Source organism: Nerophis lumbriciformis, linkage group LG06 (assembly GCF_033978685.3).
Source record: "Nerophis lumbriciformis linkage group LG06, RoL_Nlum_v2.1, whole genome shotgun sequence".
Classification (NCBI taxonomy): domain Eukaryota; kingdom Metazoa; phylum Chordata; class Actinopteri; order Syngnathiformes; family Syngnathidae; genus Nerophis; species Nerophis lumbriciformis.
In genome coordinates, this window is record NC_084553.2 from 3,632,170 (window position 1) to 3,652,564 (window position 20,395).

At 27.1% G+C, this 20,395-nt stretch overlaps 1 protein-coding gene across 2 annotated transcripts in view; it reads right to left on the minus strand.

Moving 5' to 3' along the window:
• The window catches only part of LOC133608430 (multiple C2 and transmembrane domain-containing protein 2-like), a 141,409-nt gene extending 123,035 nt beyond the window's left edge, over positions 1 to 18,374 (minus strand). The window contains exon 1 of one of the 2 annotated variants that reach the window (XM_061963651.2): positions 18,185 to 18,374. The gene's annotated coding sequence lies outside the window, so the exon portion shown is untranslated. The remainder of the gene's footprint in view (positions 1 to 18,184) is intronic. The other variant, XM_061963652.2, reaches the window with a different exon arrangement.
• Positions 18,375 to 20,395: the final 2,021 nt, after the last annotated feature.

Below are 20,395 nucleotides of genomic sequence, written 5' to 3' on the forward strand. Positions count from 1 at the left end.
AGTAACAATATTACAACATGGAGTAGTTTAGTTACAATATTACAACATGGAGTAGTTTAGTAACAATATTACAACATGGAGTAGTTTAGTTACAATATTACAACATGCAGTAGTTTAGGAACAATATTACAACATGGAGTAGTTTAGGAACAATGTTACAACATGGAGTAGTTTAGTAACAATATTACAATATGGAGTAGTTTAGTAACGATATTACAACATGGAGTAGTTTAGTAACAATATTACAATATGGAGTAGTTTAGTAACAATATTACAATATGGAGTAGTTTAGTAACAATATTACAACATGGAGTAGTTTAGTAACAATGTTACAATATGGAGTAGTTTAGTAACAATATTACAACATGGAGTAGTTTAGTAACAATATTACAACGTGGAGTAGTTTAGTTCGTTGCTGTCAAATTTGCAGACATCATGAAGTATGGCCATATGATGACATCATGAAGTATGGCCATATGATGACATCATGAAGTATGGCCATATGATGACATCATTCAAGTCTGTATCATGTCAAGGTGGATATTGCACAACCTGGTTGGTGTGTTCATAGACATCTTATAAGTAGACGCAGCATTGGCTGCTGTGACGCGAGAAATTGGGCCGCCATCTTGAAGTGGTGATGAGGAGCCGGCGAGCAGCCTAAACTGACTCATCATATGTTTTTTTCCCTTCTCTGGGATTATATTCCCAGTTTTGATCTGGGACGTCTGGTCACTTCTAGCATATAAGAATATTCTATTACTGTTAAGCAAACTATGGATAATAAAACATGTGTCCTTTATCATAGCTACACGTATGACAAAAAAGCGTGTGAAAATCAGTGGTATTCAGTGAGGTAAGATGAATTAAATGTTCATTGATCCTGACAAATGAATCGCACTGAGTGGAGCGGATCACCACTCCAAGATGGCGGCCCCGCGTCTCGTCAGCGCCAGTAGGCAGTAGCGCTCCAAGCTGCGTACCCTTACAACATGTCTATGGGTGTGTTCCTCTCACACAGACTGCAGGAAGAAGAAGTCGTGTGACTTCCTCTTCCACTCAATCAAAGAGTCAAAGCTCACTCAACTGATTTCTACTCTTCTTCTTTTTTGTCTCTTGTTTTCTATTCTTTTTTGTTTTTGCTTCCTTTTTTCTTCTTTTAATTATTGTTCTACTTCCTTTTTCTTTCTTTTACTTCTTTTTGGTCATTTTTTCCTCACTCTACTTGTTTTCTTCTTCTTTGTTTTCGTCTTTTTTTTATTGTTTTTCTACGTTTTCTTCTTTATTTCTTATTCTTTTCATTATTTGTCTACTTCTTTTTTCTTATTCTTTTACTTTATTATATTCTTATTATATTTGTATTATTATTTGTCTATTTCTTTTTCATTTCCCCTTTAGTTTCTCTTTTTATTCTTCATTTTCTTTTTCCTTTTTCTTCTTTTACTTTCTTTCTTTTTTTCTAGTTCTTTTTTGTCTTCCTTTTCTAACTTTTTATTTCTTTCCTTCTTTAACTTTTTTTACTACTTTTTTCTACTTTTTCTTTTACTTCTTTTTTGTCATTTTTTCCACTTTCTACTTTTTCTTTTTCTTCTTTTTTTATATTTTCTAATTATTTTTCGTCTTTTTTTGTATTGTTTTTCTACGTTTTCTTCTTTATTTCTTATTCTTTTCATTATTTGTCCACTTCTTTTTTCTTATTCTTTTACTTTATTATATTCTTATTCTATTTTTATTATTATTTGTCTATTTCTTTTTCATTTCCCCTTTAGTTTCTCTTTTTATTCTTCATTTTCTTTTTCCTTTTTCTTCTTTTACTTTCTTTCTTTTTTTCTAGTTCTTTTTTGTTTTCCTTTTCTAACTTTTTATTTCTTTCCTTCTTTAACTTTTTTTACTACTTTTTTCTACTTTTTCTTTTACTTCTTTTTTGTCATTTTTTCCACTTTCTACTTTTTCTTTTTCTTCTTTTTTATATTTTCTAATTATTTTTCGTCTTTTTTTTAATTGTTTTTCTACGTTTTCTTCTTTATTTCTTATTCTTTTCATTATTTGTCTACTTCTTTTTTCTTATTCTTTTACTTTATTATATTCTTATTCTATTTGTATTATTATTTGTCTATTTCTTTTTCATTTCCCCTTTAGTTTCTCTTTTTATTCTTCATTTTCTTTTTCCTTTTTCTTCTTTTACTTTCTTTTTTTCTAGTTCTTTTTTGTCTTCCTTTTCTAACTTTTTATTTCTTTCCTTCTTTAACTTTTTTTTACTACTTTTTTTCTACTTTTTCTTTTACTTCTTTTTTGTCATTTTTTCCTCTTTCTACTTTTTCTTTTTCTTCTTTTTTTATATTTTCTAATTATTTTTCCACATGTTCTTCTTTATTTCTTATTCTTTTTATTTGTCTACTTCTTTTTTTGATGTGTTTTCTTCTTCTTGTACTTTATTTTTATTTATTTATTTATCTATTTATTTTTCTTATTTTTTTTATTTGTCTACTTCTTTTTGGTCATTTTTTCCTCACTCTACTTGTTTTCTTCTTCTTTGTTTTTCGTCTTTTTTTTTCATTGTTTTTCTACGTTTTCTTCTTTATTTCTTATTCTTTTCATTATTTGTCTACTTCTTTTTTCTTATTCTTTTACTTTATTATATTCTTATTCTATTTTTATTATTATTTGTCTATTTCTTTTTCATTTCTCCTTTAGTTTCTCTTTTTATTCTTCATTTTCTTTTTCCTTTTTCTTCTTTTACTTTCTTTCTTTTTTTCTAGTTCTTTTTTGTCTTCCTTTTCTAACTTTTTATTTCTTTCCTTCTTTAACTTTTTTTACTACTTTTTTCTACTTTTTCTATTACTACTTTTTTGTCATTTTTTCCACTTTCTACTTTTTCTTCTTTTTTATATTTTCTAATTATTTTTCGTCTTTTTTTTATTGTTTTTCTACGTTTTCTTCTTTATTTCTTATTCTTTTCATTATTTGTCTACTTCTTTTTTCTTATTCTTTTACTTTATTATATTCTTATTCTATTTTTATTATTATTTGTCTATTTCTTTTTCATTTCCCCTTTAGTTTCTCTTTTTATTCTTCATTTTCTTTTTCCTTTTTCTTCTTTTACTTTCTTTCTTTTTTTCTAGTTCTTTTTTGTCTTCCTTTTCTAACTTTTTATTTCTTTCCTTCTTTAACTTTTTTTACTACTTTTTTCTACTTTTTCTTTTACTTCTTTTTTGTCATTTTTTCCACTTTCTACTTTTTCTTTTTCTTCTTTTTTATATTTTCTAATTATTTTTCGTCATTTTTTTTATTGTTTTTCTACGTTTTCTTCTTTATTTCTTATTCTTTTCATTATTTGTCTACTTCTTTTTTCTTATTCTTTTACTTTATTATATTCTTATTCTATTTTTATTATTATTTGTCTATTTCTTTTTCATTTCCCCTTTAGTTTCTCTTTTTATTCTTCATTTTCTTTTTCCATTTTCTTCTTTTACTTTCTTTCTTTTTTCCTAGTTCTTTTTTGTCTTCCTTTTCTAACTTTTTATTTCTTTCCTTCTTTAACTTTTTTTTACTACTTTTTTTCTACTTTTTCTTTTACTTCTTTTTTGTCATTTTTTTCCACTTTCTACTTTTTCTTTTTCTTCTTTTTTATATTTTCTAATTATTTTTCGTCTTTTTTTTTATTGTTTTTCTACGTTTTCTTCTTTATTTCTTATTCTTTTCATTATTTGTCTACTTCTTTTTTCTTATTCTTTTACTTTATTATATTCTTATTCTATTTTTATTATTATTTGTCTATTTCTTTTTCATTTCCCCTTTAGTTTCTCTTTTTTATTCTTCATTTTCTTTTTCCTTTTTCTTCTTTTACTTTCTTTCTTTTTTTCTAGTTCTTTTTTGTCTTCCTTTTCTAACTTTTTATTTCTTTCCTTCTTTAACTTTTTTTACTACTTTTTTCTACTTTTTCTTTTACTTCTTTTTTGTCATTTTTTCCACTTTCTACTTTTTCTTTTTCTTCTTTTTTATATTTTCTAATTATTTTTCGTCTTTTTTTAATTGTTTTTCTACGTTTTCTTCTTTATTTCTTATTCTTTTCATTATTTGTCTACTTCTTTTTTCTTATTCTTTTACTTTATTATATTCTTATTCTATTTTTATTATTATTTGTCTATTTCTTTTTCATTTCTCCTTTAGTTTGTCTTTTTATTCTTCATTTTCTTTTTCCTTTTTCTTCTTTTACTTTCTTTTTTTCTAGTTCTTTTTTGTCTTCCTTTTCTAACTTTTTATTTCTTTCCTTCTTTAACTTTTTTTACTACTTTTTTCTACTTTTTCTTTTACTTCTTTTTTGTCATTTTTTCCACTTTCTACTTTTTCTTTTTCTTCTTTTTTATATTTTCTAATTATTTTTCGTCTTTTTTTTTATTGTTTTTCTACGTTTTCTTCTTTATTTCTTATTCTTTTCATTATTTGTCTACTTCTTTTCTCTTATTCTTTTACTTTATTATATTCTTATTCTATTTTTATTATTATTTGTCTATTTCTTTTTCATTTCCCCTTTAGTTTCTCTTTTTTATTCTTCATTTTCTTTTTCCTTTTTCTTCTTTTACTTTCTTTCTTTTTTTCTGGTTCTTTTTTGTCTTCCTTTTCTAACTTTTTATTTCTTTCCTTCTTTAACTTTTTTTACTACTTTTTTCTACTTTTTCTTTTACTTCTTTTTTGTCATTTTTTCCACTTTCTACTTTTTCTTTTTCTTCTTTTTTATATTTTCTAATTATTTTTCGTCTTTTTTTTATTGTTTTTCTACGTTTTCTTCTTTATTTCTTATTCTTTTCATTATTTGTCTACTTCTTTTTTCTTATTCTTTTACTTTATTATATTCTTATTCTATTTTTATTATTATTTGTCTACTTCTTTTTCATTTCCCCTTTAGTTTCTCTTTTTATTCTTCATTTTCTTTTTCCTTTTTCTTCTTTTACTTTCTTTCTTTTTTTCTAGTTCTTTTTTGTCTTCCTTTTCTAACTTTTTATTTCTTTCCTTCTTTAACTTTTTTTACTACTTTTTTCTACTTTTTCTTTTACTTCTTTTTTGTCATTTTTTCCACTTTCTACTTTTTCTTTTTCTTCTTTTTTTATATTTTCTAATTATTTTTCCACATGTTCTTCTTTATTTCTTATTCTTTTTATTTGTCTACTTCTTTTTTTGATGTGTTTTCTTCTTCTTGTACTTTATTTTTATTTATTTATTTATCTATTTATTTTTCTTATTTTTTTTATTTGTCTACTTCTTTTTGGTCATTTTTTCCTCACTCTACTTGTTTTCTTCTTCTTTGTTTTTCGTCTTTTTTTTCATTGTTTTTCTACGTTTTCTTCTTTATTTCTTATTCTTTTCATTATTTGTCTACTTCTTTTTTCTTATTCTTTTACTTTATTATATTCTTATTCTATTTTTATTATTATTTGTCTATTTCTTTTTCATTTCTCCTTTAGTTTCTCTTTTTATTCTTCATTTTCTTTTTCCTTTTTCTTCTTTTACTTTCTTTCTTTTTTTCTAGTTCTTTTTTGTCTTCCTTTTCTAACTTTTTATTTCTTTCCTTCTTTAACTTTTTTTACTACTTTTTTCTACTTTTTCTATTACTACTTTTTTGTCATTTTTTCCACTTTCTACTTTTTCTTCTTTTTTATATTTTCTAATTATTTTTCGTCTTTTTTTTATTGTTTTTCTACGTTTTCTTCTTTATTTCTTATTCTTTTCATTATTTGTCTACTTCTTTTTTCTTATTCTTTTACTTTATTATATTCTTATTCTATTTTTATTATTATTTGTCTATTTCTTTTTCATTTCCCCTTTAGTTTCTCTTTTTATTCTTCATTTTCTTTTTCCTTTTTCTTCTTTTACTTTCTTTCTTTTTTTCTAGTTCTTTTTTGTCTTCCTTTTCTAACTTTTTATTTCTTTCCTTCTTTAACTTTTTTTACTACTTTTTTCTACTTTTTCTTTTACTTCTTTTTTGTCATTTTTTCCACTTTCTACTTTTTCTTTTTCTTCTTTTTTATATTTTCTAATTATTTTTCGTCATTTTTTTTATTGTTTTTCTACGTTTTCTTCTTTATTTCTTATTCTTTTCATTATTTGTCTACTTCTTTTTTCTTATTCTTTTACTTTATTATATTCTTATTCTATTTTTATTATTATTTGTCTATTTCTTTTTCATTTCCCCTTTAGTTTCTCTTTTTATTCTTCATTTTCTTTTTCCATTTTCTTCTTTTACTTTCTTTCTTTTTTCCTAGTTCTTTTTTGTCTTCCTTTTCTAACTTTTTATTTCTTTCCTTCTTTAACTTTTTTTTACTACTTTTTTTCTACTTTTTCTTTTACTTCTTTTTTGTCATTTTTTTCCACTTTCTACTTTTTCTTTTTCTTCTTTTTTATATTTTCTAATTATTTTTCGTCTTTTTTTTTATTGTTTTTCTACGTTTTCTTCTTTATTTCTTATTCTTTTCATTATTTGTCTACTTCTTTTTTCTTATTCTTTTACTTTATTATATTCTTATTCTATTTTTATTATTATTTGTCTATTTCTTTTTCATTTCCCCTTTAGTTTCTCTTTTTTATTCTTCATTTTCTTTTTCCTTTTTCTTCTTTTACTTTCTTTCTTTTTTTCTAGTTCTTTTTTGTCTTCCTTTTCTAACTTTTTATTTCTTTCCTTCTTTAACTTTTTTTACTACTTTTTTCTACTTTTTCTTTTACTTCTTTTTTGTCATTTTTTCCACTTTCTACTTTTTCTTTTTCTTCTTTTTTATATTTTCTAATTATTTTTCGTCTTTTTTTAATTGTTTTTCTACGTTTTCTTCTTTATTTCTTATTCTTTTCATTATTTGTCTACTTCTTTTTTCTTATTCTTTTACTTTATTATATTCTTATTCTATTTTTATTATTATTTGTCTATTTCTTTTTCATTTCTCCTTTAGTTTGTCTTTTTATTCTTCATTTTCTTTTTCCTTTTTCTTCTTTTACTTTCTTTTTTTCTAGTTCTTTTTTGTCTTCCTTTTCTAACTTTTTATTTCTTTCCTTCTTTAACTTTTTTTACTACTTTTTTCTACTTTTTCTTTTACTTCTTTTTTGTCATTTTTTCCACTTTCTACTTTTTCTTTTTCTTCTTTTTTATATTTTCTAATTATTTTTCGTCTTTTTTTTTATTGTTTTTCTACGTTTTCTTCTTTATTTCTTATTCTTTTCATTATTTGTCTACTTCTTTTCTCTTATTCTTTTACTTTATTATATTCTTATTCTATTTTTATTATTATTTGTCTATTTCTTTTTCATTTCCCCTTTAGTTTCTCTTTTTTATTCTTCATTTTCTTTTTCCTTTTTCTTCTTTTACTTTCTTTCTTTTTTTCTGGTTCTTTTTTGTCTTCCTTTTCTAACTTTTTATTTCTTTCCTTCTTTAACTTTTTTTACTACTTTTTTCTACTTTTTCTTTTACTTCTTTTTTGTCATTTTTTCCACTTTCTACTTTTTCTTTTTCTTCTTTTTTATATTTTCTAATTATTTTTCGTCTTTTTTTTATTGTTTTTCTACGTTTTCTTCTTTATTTCTTATTCTTTTCATTATTTGTCTACTTCTTTTTTCTTATTCTTTTACTTTATTATATTCTTATTCTATTTTTATTATTATTTGTCTACTTCTTTTTCATTTCCCCTTTAGTTTCTCTTTTTATTCTTCATTTTCTTTTTCCTTTTTCTTCTTTTACTTTCTTTCTTTTTTTCTAGTTCTTTTTTGTCTTCCTTTTCTAACTTTTTATTTCTTTCCTTCTTTAACTTTTTTTACTACTTTTTTCTACTTTTTCTTTTACTTCTTTTTTGTCATTTTTTCCACTTTCTACTTTTTCTTTTTCTTCTTTTTTTATATTTTCTAATTATTTTTCCACATGTTCTTCTTTATTTCTTATTCTTTTTATTTGTCTACTTCTTTTTTTGATGTGTTTTCTTCTTCTTGTACTTTATTTTTATTTATTTATTTATCTATTTATTTTTCTTATTTTTTTTATTTGTCTACTTCTTTTTGGTCATTTTTTCCTCACTCTACTTGTTTTCTTCTTCTTTGTTTTTCGTCTTTTTTTTCATTGTTTTTCTACGTTTTCTTCTTTATTTCTTATTCTTTTCATTATTTGTCTACTTCTTTTTTCTTATTCTTTTACTTTATTATATTCTTATTCTATTTTTATTATTATTTGTCTATTTCTTTTTCATTTCTCCTTTAGTTTCTCTTTTTATTCTTCATTTTCTTTTTCCTTTTTCTTCTTTTACTTTCTTTCTTTTTTTCTAGTTCTTTTTTGTCTTCCTTTTCTAACTTTTTATTTCTTTCCTTCTTTAACTTTTTTTACTACTTTTTTCTACTTTTTCTATTACTACTTTTTTGTCATTTTTTCCACTTTCTACTTTTTCTTCTTTTTTATATTTTCTAATTATTTTTCGTCTTTTTTTTATTGTTTTTCTACGTTTTCTTCTTTATTTCTTATTCTTTTCATTATTTGTCTACTTCTTTTTTCTTATTCTTTTACTTTATTATATTCTTATTCTATTTTTATTATTATTTGTCTATTTCTTTTTCATTTCCCCTTTAGTTTCTCTTTTTATTCTTCATTTTCTTTTTCCTTTTTCTTCTTTTACTTTCTTTCTTTTTTTCTAGTTCTTTTTTGTCTTCCTTTTCTAACTTTTTATTTCTTTCCTTCTTTAACTTTTTTTACTACTTTTTTCTACTTTTTCTTTTACTTCTTTTTTGTCATTTTTTCCACTTTCTACTTTTTCTTTTTCTTCTTTTTTATATTTTCTAATTATTTTTCGTCATTTTTTTTATTGTTTTTCTACGTTTTCTTCTTTATTTCTTATTCTTTTCATTATTTGTCTACTTCTTTTTTCTTATTCTTTTACTTTATTATATTCTTATTCTATTTTTATTATTATTTGTCTATTTCTTTTTCATTTCCCCTTTAGTTTCTCTTTTTATTCTTCATTTTCTTTTTCCATTTTCTTCTTTTACTTTCTTTCTTTTTTCCTAGTTCTTTTTTGTCTTCCTTTTCTAACTTTTTATTTCTTTCCTTCTTTAACTTTTTTTTACTACTTTTTTTCTACTTTTTCTTTTACTTCTTTTTTGTCATTTTTTTCCACTTTCTACTTTTTCTTTTTCTTCTTTTTTATATTTTCTAATTATTTTTCGTCTTTTTTTTTATTGTTTTTCTACGTTTTCTTCTTTATTTCTTATTCTTTTCATTATTTGTCTACTTCTTTTTTCTTATTCTTTTACTTTATTATATTCTTATTCTATTTTTATTATTATTTGTCTATTTCTTTTTCATTTCCCCTTTAGTTTCTCTTTTTTATTCTTCATTTTCTTTTTCCTTTTTCTTCTTTTACTTTCTTTCTTTTTTTCTAGTTCTTTTTTGTCTTCCTTTTCTAACTTTTTATTTCTTTCCTTCTTTAACTTTTTTTACTACTTTTTTCTACTTTTTCTTTTACTTCTTTTTTGTCATTTTTTCCACTTTCTACTTTTTCTTTTTCTTCTTTTTTATATTTTCTAATTATTTTTCGTCTTTTTTTAATTGTTTTTCTACGTTTTCTTCTTTATTTCTTATTCTTTTCATTATTTGTCTACTTCTTTTTTCTTATTCTTTTACTTTATTATATTCTTATTCTATTTTTATTATTATTTGTCTATTTCTTTTTCATTTCTCCTTTAGTTTGTCTTTTTATTCTTCATTTTCTTTTTCCTTTTTCTTCTTTTACTTTCTTTTTTTCTAGTTCTTTTTTGTCTTCCTTTTCTAACTTTTTATTTCTTTCCTTCTTTAACTTTTTTTACTACTTTTTTCTACTTTTTCTTTTACTTCTTTTTTGTCATTTTTTCCACTTTCTACTTTTTCTTTTTCTTCTTTTTTATATTTTCTAATTATTTTTCGTCTTTTTTTTTATTGTTTTTCTACGTTTTCTTCTTTATTTCTTATTCTTTTCATTATTTGTCTACTTCTTTTCTCTTATTCTTTTACTTTATTATATTCTTATTCTATTTTTATTATTATTTGTCTATTTCTTTTTCATTTCCCCTTTAGTTTCTCTTTTTTATTCTTCATTTTCTTTTTCCTTTTTCTTCTTTTACTTTCTTTCTTTTTTTCTGGTTCTTTTTTGTCTTCCTTTTCTAACTTTTTATTTCTTTCCTTCTTTAACTTTTTTTACTACTTTTTTCTACTTTTTCTTTTACTTCTTTTTTGTCATTTTTTCCACTTTCTACTTTTTCTTTTTCTTCTTTTTTATATTTTCTAATTATTTTTCGTCTTTTTTTTATTGTTTTTCTACGTTTTCTTCTTTATTTCTTATTCTTTTCATTATTTGTCTACTTCTTTTTTCTTATTCTTTTACTTTATTATATTCTTATTCTATTTTTATTATTATTTGTCTACTTCTTTTTCATTTCCCCTTTAGTTTCTCTTTTTATTCTTCATTTTCTTTTTCCTTTTTCTTCTTTTACTTTCTTTCTTTTTTTCTAGTTCTTTTTTGTCTTCCTTTTCTAACTTTTTATTTCTTTCCTTCTTTAACTTTTTTTACTACTTTTTTCTACTTTTTCTTTTACTTCTTTTTTGTCATTTTTTCCACTTTCTACTTTTTCTTTTTCTTCTTTTTTATATTTTCTAATTATTTTTCGTCTTTTTTTTTTATTTATTGTTTTTCTACGTTTTCTTCTTTATTTCTTATTCTTTTCATTATTTGTCTACTTCTTTTTTCTTATTCTTTTACTTTATTATATTCTTATTCTATTTGTATTATTATTTGTCTATTTATTTTTCATTTCCCCTTTAGTTTCTCTTTTTATTCTTCATTTTCTTTTTCTTCTTTTACTTTCTTTCTTTTTTTTTCTAGTTCTTTTTTGTCTTCCTTTTCTAACTTTTTATTTCTTTCCTTCTTTAACTTTTTTTTACTACTTTTTTCTACTTTTTCTTTTACTTCTTTTTTGTCATTTTTTCCTCTTTCTACTTTTTCTTTTTCTTGTTTTTTTATATTTTCAAATTATTTTTCCACATTTTCTTCTTTATTTCTTATTATTTTATTTGTCTACTTCTTTTTTGATGTGTTTTCTTCTTCTTGTACTTTATTTTTATATATTTATTTATTTTTCTTATTTGTCTACTTCTTTTTATTTTCCCATTTATTTTTTATTTTTCTTCTTTCTCTTTTTAATCTTAATTTTCTTCTTTTACTTTCTTTTTCTTCTTCAAAGTTCTTTTTTTTCTTCTTTCTCTTAACTTTTTATTTTTCTTCTTTCTCTTTTTAATCTTAATTTTCTTCTTTTACTTTCTTTTTCTTCTTCAAAGTTCTTTTTTTTCTTCTTTCTCTTAACTTTTTATTTCTTTCCTTTTTTAAGTTTTTCTTCTTCTTTTCCTTTCCTTGCTGTCTTCCTCTTCCTGACGTGAGCGTGTGATTTGAGTGATTCGTGTCGCAACACGACCGCACGTTACTTCCTGCCAGCGAGCAGGAAACCAGCACGCAGATGAGAAAGACGACGTCACAGCTGATTTTGTTTGGAGGTCCCAACATGTTCAGCGGAATGTTCCGTGGCTGCCGTGAAGCACCTCGACACACAAACATTCTCTTTACTGCACTTTTAACTGAAGCAGCAAACTTTCTCATGCACTCCTAATCATTAACCAAAGTATGATTATTTGGTGCACAATAACTTTTTTTATTGGCCCTGGACACATTGTAAACATTAAATGAGTCATTATTATGGAGATATGTTAGTAGACCATTAATTTTTTTAATCCGATTAATCATACTTTTCAATGTGGATTAATCGTATTTATAATTAACTTAAAAAAATCAAGTAATTTCAAAAAGACCACAAATGCAATTTTTTGTTAGAATAGATCAGAAGAAAAAGGAGCAACATAAATTGCGCGATTAATCGCGCAATAGTTTTGTCAACATTAGTATGCTAATATTTTATGATAATATTTTCGCTCATTTCATTCATATAAATATAAACCTAAACACCAGTGCTTATGTTACTTGGCGCCACCATAGAAGTATATTAACATGTTATTATGCTAACATTAGCATGCTAACATTTTATGCTAACGTTTTATAAAAAATGTCAATCTAAAATGTATGGCTTTTGACGATTGGCGCCATGTTGGAAGTACACTAACATGTCGTGTGTTATGATGCTAACATTAGCATGCTAACATTTTATGCTAACGTTGTATAAAAAATTTCAATCTAAAATGTATGGCTTTACGTACGTTTTAAGCTAGCATTTCAGCTAATTTGATACGCTTAAACAAAAAAAAATGTTGATACTCGGCGCCACCTTAGAAGTATACTAACATGTTATTATGCTAACATTAGCATGCTAACATTTTATGCAAACGTTTTATACAAATTTACAATCTAAAATGTATGGCTTTGATGCTTGACGCCATCTTGGAAGTACACTAACATGTCGTATGTTATGATGCTAACATTAGCAATGCTAACATTAGCATGCTAACATTTTATAAAAAATTCCAATCTAAAATGTATGGCTTTTGATGATTGGCGCCATGTTGGAAGTACACTAACATGTCGTGTCTTATGATGCTAACATTATCATGCTAACATTAGCATGCTAACATTTTATGCAAACGTTGTATAAAAAATTTCAATCTAAAATGTATGGCTTTACGTACGTTTTAAGCTAGCATTTCAGCTAATTTGATACGCTTAAACAAAAAAAACTTTTGATACTCGGCGCCACCTTAGAAGTATACTAACATGTTATTATGCTAACATTAGCATGTTAACATTTTACGCTAACATTTTATAAAAATTTTCAATCTAAAATGTATGACTTTTGATGCTTGGCGCCATCTTGGGAGTACACTAACATGTCGTATGTTATTATGCTATCATTAGCATGCTAAAATGTCATGCTAACGTTTTATAAAAATTTTCAATCTAAAATGTATGGGTTTTGACGATTGGCGCCATGTTGGAAGTACACTAACATGTCGTGTGCTATGATGCTAACATTGTCATGCTAACATTAGCATGCTAACATTTTATGCTAACGTTGTATAAAAAATTTCAATCTAAAATGTATGGCTTTACGTACGTTTTAAGAGCTTAAACAAAAAAAAACATGGCTTTTGACTCTTGGCGCCACCTTAGAAGTATACTAACATGTTATTATGCTAACATTAGCATGCTAACATTTTACGCTAACGTTTTATAAAAATTTTCAATCTAAAATGTATGACTTTTGATGCTTGGCGCCACCTTGGAAGTACACTAACATGTCGTATGTTATTATGCTATCATTAGCATGCTAAAATGTTATGCTAACGTTTTATAAACATTTTCAATCTAAAATGTATGGCTTGTGATGCTTGGCGCCATCTTGGAAGTACACTAACATGTCGTATGTTATAATGCTAACATTAGCATGCTATCATTTTATGCTAACGTTTTATAAAATTTTTCCATCTAAAATGTATGGCTTTTGATGCTGTTGCTAACATTACCATGCTAATGTTTTGAGCGAACATTTGCCTAATTTTCAAACCTAAAATTCATTGGTTTTTAGAACATGTCTCCATCTTGCAAGTATGCTATCTGTTCCCATCATAACAAGCTAGCGTTAGCATGCTAATGTTTTCTGCCGGCTCCATCAAAATGTTGCTAACGTTTTAAGCTAGCATTTCAGCTAATTTGATACGCTTAAACAAAAAAAAAACATGGCTTTTGATACTTGGCGCTACCTTAGAAGTATACTAACATGTTATCATGCTAACATTAGCATGCTAACATTTTACGCTAACATTTTATAAAATTTTTCAATCTAAAATGTATGACTTTTGATGCTTGGCGCCATCTTGGAAGTACACTAACATGGCGTGTGTTATGATGCTAACATTAGCATGCTAACATTTTATGCTAACGTTGTATAAAAAATTTCAATCTAAAATGTATGGCTTTACGTACGTTTTAAGCTAGCATTACAGCTAATTTGATACGCTTAAACAAAAAAAAAAACATGGCTTTTGATACTCGGCGCCACCTTAGAAGTATACTAACATGTTATTATGCTAACATTAGCATGCTAACATTTTACGCTAACATTTTATAAAAATGGTCAATCTAAAATGTATGACTTTTGATGCTTGGCGCCACCTTAGAAGTATACTAACATATTATTATGCTAACATTAGCATGCTAACATTTTACGCTAACGTTTTATAAAATTGTTCAATCTAAAATGTATGACTTTTGATGCTTGGCGCCATCTTGGAAGTACACTAACATGTCGTATGTTATTATGCTATCATTAGCATGCTAAAATGTTATGCTAACGTTTTATAAAAATTTTCAATCTAAAATGTATGGCTTGTGATGCTTGGCGCCATCTTGGAAGTACACTAACATGTCGTATGTTATTATGCTAACATTAGCATGCTAACATTTTATGCTAACGTTGTATAAAAAATTTCAATCTAAAATGTATGGCTTTTGATGCTTGGCGCCACCTTAGAAGTATACTAACATGTTATTATGCTAACATTAGCATGCTAACATTTTACGCTAACGTTTTATAAAATTTTTCAATCTAAAATGTATGACTTTTGATGCTTGGCGCCATCTTGGAAGTACACTAACATGTCGTATGTTATTATGCTAACATTAGCATGCTAACATGTTATGCTAACATTTTATAAAAAAATTCAATCTAAAATGTATGGCTTTTGATGATTGGCGCCATGTTGGAAGTACACTAACATGTCGCATGCTAACATTTATGCTAACATTTTATAAAAAATTTCAATCTAAAATGTATGGCTTAACGTACGTTTTAAGCTAGCATTTCAGCTAATTTGATACGCTTAAACAAAAAAAAAAACATGGCTTTTGATACTTGGCGCCACCTTAGAAGTATACTAACATGTTATCATGCTAACATTAGCATGCTAACATTTTACGCTAACATTTTATAAAAATGTTCAATCTAAAATGTATGACTTTTGATGCTTGGCGCCACCTTAGAAGTATACTAACATATTATTATGCTAACATTAGCATGCTAACATTTTACGCTAACGTTTTATAAAATTGTTCAATCTAAAATGTATGACTTTTGATGCTCGGCGCCATCTTGGAAGTACACTAACAGGTCGTATGTTATTATGCTATCATTAGCATGCTAAAATGTTATGCTAACGTTTTATAAACATTTTCAATCTAAAATGTATGGCTTGTGATGCTTGCCGCCATCTTGGAAGTACACTAACATGTCGTATGTTATTATGCTAACATTAGCATGCTAACATTTTATGCTAACGTTGTATAAAAAATTTCAATCTAAAATGTATGGCTTTACGTACGTTTTAAGAGCTTAAACAAAAAAAAACATGGCTTTTGACTCTTGGCGCCACCTTAGAAGTATACTAACATGTTATTATGCTAACATTAGCATGCTAACATTTTATGCAAACGTTTTATACAAATTTACAATCTAAAATGTATGGCTTTGATGCTTGACGCCATCTTGGAAGTACACTAACATGTCGTATGTTATGATGCTAACATTAGCAATGCTAACATTAGCATGCTAACATGTTATACTAACATTTTATAAAAAATTTCAATCTAAAATGTATGGCTTTTGATAATTGGCGCCATGTTGGAAGTACACTAACATGTCGTGTGTTATGATGCTAACATTAGCATGCTAACATTTTATGCTAACTTTTTATAAAAAATTTCAATCTAAAATGTATGGCTTTATGTACGTTTTAAGCTAGCATTTCAGCTAATTTGATATGCTTAAACAAAAAAAACTTTTGATACTTTGCGCCACCTTAGAAGTATACTAACATGTTATTATGCTAACATTAGCATGCTAACATTTTACGCTAACGTTTTAAAAAAAAATTCAATCTAAAATGTATGACTTTTGATGCTCGGCGCCATCTTGGAAGTACACGAACATGTCGTATGTTATTATGCTATCATTAGCATGCTAAAATGTTATGCTAACGTTTTATAAACATTTTCAATCTAAAGTGTATGGCTTGTGATGCTTGCCGCCATCTTGGAAGTACACTAACATGTCGTATGTTATTATGCTAACATTAGCATGCTAACATTTTATGCTAACGTTTTATAAAATTTTTCCATCTAAAATGTATGGCTTTTGATGCTGTTGCTAACATTACCATGCTAATGTTTTGAGCTAACATTTGCCTAATTTTAAAACTTAAAATTCATTGGTTTTTAGAACATGTCTCCATCTTGCAAGTATGCTAACTGTTCCCATCATAACAAGCTAGCGTTAGCATGCTAATGTTTTCTGCCGGCTCCATCAAAATGTTGCTAACGTTTTAAGCTAGCATTTCAGCTAATTTAATACGCTTAAACAAAAAAAACATGGCTTTTGATACTTGGCGCCACCTTAGAAGTATACTAACATGTTATTATGCTAACATTAGCATGCTAACATTTTACGCTAACGTTTTATAAAATTTTTCAATCTAAAATGTATGACTTTTGATGCTTGGCGCCATCTTGGAAGTACACTAACATGTCGTATGTTATTATGCTATCATTAGCATGCTAAAATGTTACGCCAACGTTTTATAAACATTTTCAATCTAAAATGTATGACTTTTGATGCTTGGCGCCATCTTGGAAGTACACTAACATGTCGTATGTTATTATGCTAACATTAGCATGCTAACATGTTATGCTAACATTTTATAAAAAATTTCAATCTAAAATGTATGGCTTTTGATGATTGGCGCCATGTTGGAAGTACACTAACATGTCGTGTGTTATGATGCTAACATTAGCATGCTAACATTAGCATGCTAACATTTTATGCTAACGTTTTATAAAAAATTTCAATCTAAAATGTATGGCTTTACGTACGTTTTAAGCTAGCATTTCAGCTAATTTGATACGCTTAAACAAAAAAAAAACATGGCTTTTGATACTTGGCGCCACCTTAGAAGTATACTAACATGTTATTATGCTAACATTAGCATGCTAACATTTTACGCTAACGTTTTATAAAATTTTTCAATCTAAAATGTATGACTTTTGATGCTTGGCGCCACCTTGGAAGTACACTGACATGTCGTATGTTCTTATGCTATCATTAGCATGCTAAAATGTTACGCTAACGTTTTATAAACATTTTCAATCTAAAATGTATGGCTTGTGATGCTCGGCGCCATCTTGGAAGTACACTAACATGTCATGTCGTATGTTATTATGCTAACATTAGCATGCTAACATTTTATGCTAACGTTTTATAAAATGTTTCCATCTAAAATGTATGGTTTTTGATGCTGTTGCTAACATTACCATGCTAATGTTTTGAGCTAACATTTGCCTAATTTTCAAACCTAAAATTCATTGGTTTTTAGAACATGTCTCCAACTTGCAAGTATGCTAACTGTTCCCGTCATAACAAGCTAGCGTTAGCATGCAAACGTTTTCTGCCGGCTCCATCAAAATGTTGCTAACGTTTTAAGATAGCATTTCATGCTAATTTGATACGCTTAAATTAAAAAAATCATGGCTTTTGATACTCGGCGCCATCTTCGAAGCATGCTAACTTGTCCTACGTTATTATGCTATCGTTAGCATACTAACATTTTACTTAATTTCGGTTCATTTAAATCTAAAATTCTTGGGTTTTGAGACATGTCTCCATCTTGCAAGTATGCTAACTAACGTTTTATGCAAGCTTTGAAGGTTTAAACAAATCATTTCACACTGTTCGAACACAAACGTGCTAACACGCCCCCTGGCGGCTGGGAGTAGCATACACGGTGACGTCACAAAACAATATGCTAATTGGCCGCTAGTAAGTTAGGGTTAGGGTTACTTTTCATCTTCCAAACACGGCGTGAATTAATTTATTACAAACTGTCCAAGGTGGATTTAGAAAAGCTTAATAAAAAAAAGAAGCGGTGACGTCATCAGACAAACAGGAAGGATTGAAACCAGCAGCGATAAAAAAAAAAAAACGTTAGCGTGGGAAAATGGAGGACTTGTTGAAAAGTACAACCCGGAAACTCGTCGTCCCAACACAAAAGGAGTGACGCTCAGGTGAAGTTCACCTGGGCGACACCGGAAACCGGGAAAGAAAGACAAACATTTACTTTTTTTTTTTACTTTTTTTGTTTTACCTTTGAGTCGACGGTGAAGGTTGTTGGTCCCACGAGAGAGTGTTCGTCTCGCCGCGGCAGCCTCAAACGCATCGCGGTACCGTAAAGCGGACTTCCTCCTCCCTTTTTTTTTTTCCATCAAGCGCCAAGTGGTGAGCAACTGACTTCCGTTATATTCCATAATAAAAGCCACGCTAGCCTAAATAGTTGCGAACAAAGACGAGGCTACCAACATATTTGACCGTGAACACGCTCCAGTAATCAATTAAACAAATCACTGATCGCCAGATAACTTTAATCTGACTGCAGTGGAGCTTTCAGTGACGTATTTTGAAATTCTCCTTACATTGTATTTCTGCTTGCATTCCCTCTAGCTTTATGTTTGTTTAGTCCGAGCAGTAATCACAACTAATCACATCTGTTCATCGCTTTCTCTCCAAAAGTACTTTCAAAATAAAGTACGACATTAAAAAGTGTTTGAATAGCCGTATTGGAATGTTATAAATGTTACTAAATTATCTTTAGTCAGTGATTACTCACGCGCTGGTGACGTCACATGTACGGTTACTCCACATGTTCACATCTTACACAACAAATGGAATTTATGTTCTGTTGCCATGGTGACGACGACTGAAAGGCACCTTTTACCTGTCAATCACAGGGGAGAAACTATGGAGGGTCAAATGGGACAAAATTTAACAAATAAATCAATATTTACATAAATAGAAAATTGTTTCATAATTTCATTATGTAAATGTGTCATGAATGTATAAATACATAATTTTATAATTTAAATAATTCTACATTGAATTCATATTTTTTAATTTCATTATTGTTTTATTTGTTTTATCTGTCAAAGTGAGCCATCAAAGTCAGGAGGCGGGGCTAAAAGGAATTTAGTCCAATGATTGCCTTGGAACTTTGGAAGACTTTGAAAACAAGGAGTAACCAATCAGGTGTTAGGACCCGCCCACTGACTTTGAAGGTGGCGGCAAAGGAGTAACCAATCAGGCGTTAGGACCCGCCCACTGACTTTGATGGCCACACACGTTCATGAAATAATTAATTCAATCATGAATCAGTAATCAATTGATTAAATATTGAAATAATTAATTCAATCAATAATCAGTTAATGAATGAAATATTTAAATAAATTAAATCAGGAATGGATAGTTGCTTAAGTAATTAAATATTGAAATAAGTAAGTCATGAATCAATAGTTAATCAAATATTATAATAATTATACTTAAATAAATAGTACAATTAACTAAACTATGAATCAATTATTATTTAATTAAATATTGAAAACATGAATCAATAAATAGTTATTTAAATATAACAACCTCAGTTAATTATGAATCAATAAATAATAAATGCATATTATAATTAACTAAATATCAATTATTAATTAATTAAATATTAATCAATAATCAGTTAGTTAATTAAATACTAAAATAAATAATTAAATGCGTTAATAATTATTTTATATTAAAACATGAATGGCACATTTGAGTACACAGATTTTCATTAATTCCAATTATGATTAATTAAAGACACACTGAAGTAATTCATTAAATATTTATAATTTATTTACTTAATTTTGTCCCTAATTAGACCCTCCATAAAAACCCAGAACTGACGCTCACATAAATAATTCATGGTCCCCGAAAGGGACAAGCAGTAGAAAATGATTGGATGGATGGATGTTTTTGAAACAAACTGCAAACGTTCCAACATGATTCGAACCGCTGCATGTTTGTGATCCATCTTGCAACTTTACAATGTTTCTATTTTATTTTGAAGGAGCGGAAACATTATGAAGTGTGAGAACGCTAGGAGACGAGCTCCCCCGTGAGAGAAACAAAAAAGAAGAACGAAACGTCGCCGTTCTTTTTTTGCTGCGTGATGACAAACAATGACAGTAAAAAAGAATTTTAAAAAAATACACTTGTATTTCCTCGCCACCAGAGGGCGCCGTCTCTCAAATTGTGGCGCAGAAACAGCTCGTCTACATAGTCTTCTCTAAACTATGACATGTTGACATCCATCCATTTTCTACTTTGTTGGATGAGTAAGTCACACGTGTGAGTAGTCATACATGCATACTTGCCAACCCTCCCGGATTTTCCGGGAGACTCCCGAAATTCAGCGCTTCTCCCGAAAACCTCCCGGGACAAATTTTCTCCCGAAAAACTCCCGAAATTCGGGCGGACCTGAGTGACGTGTTGACAA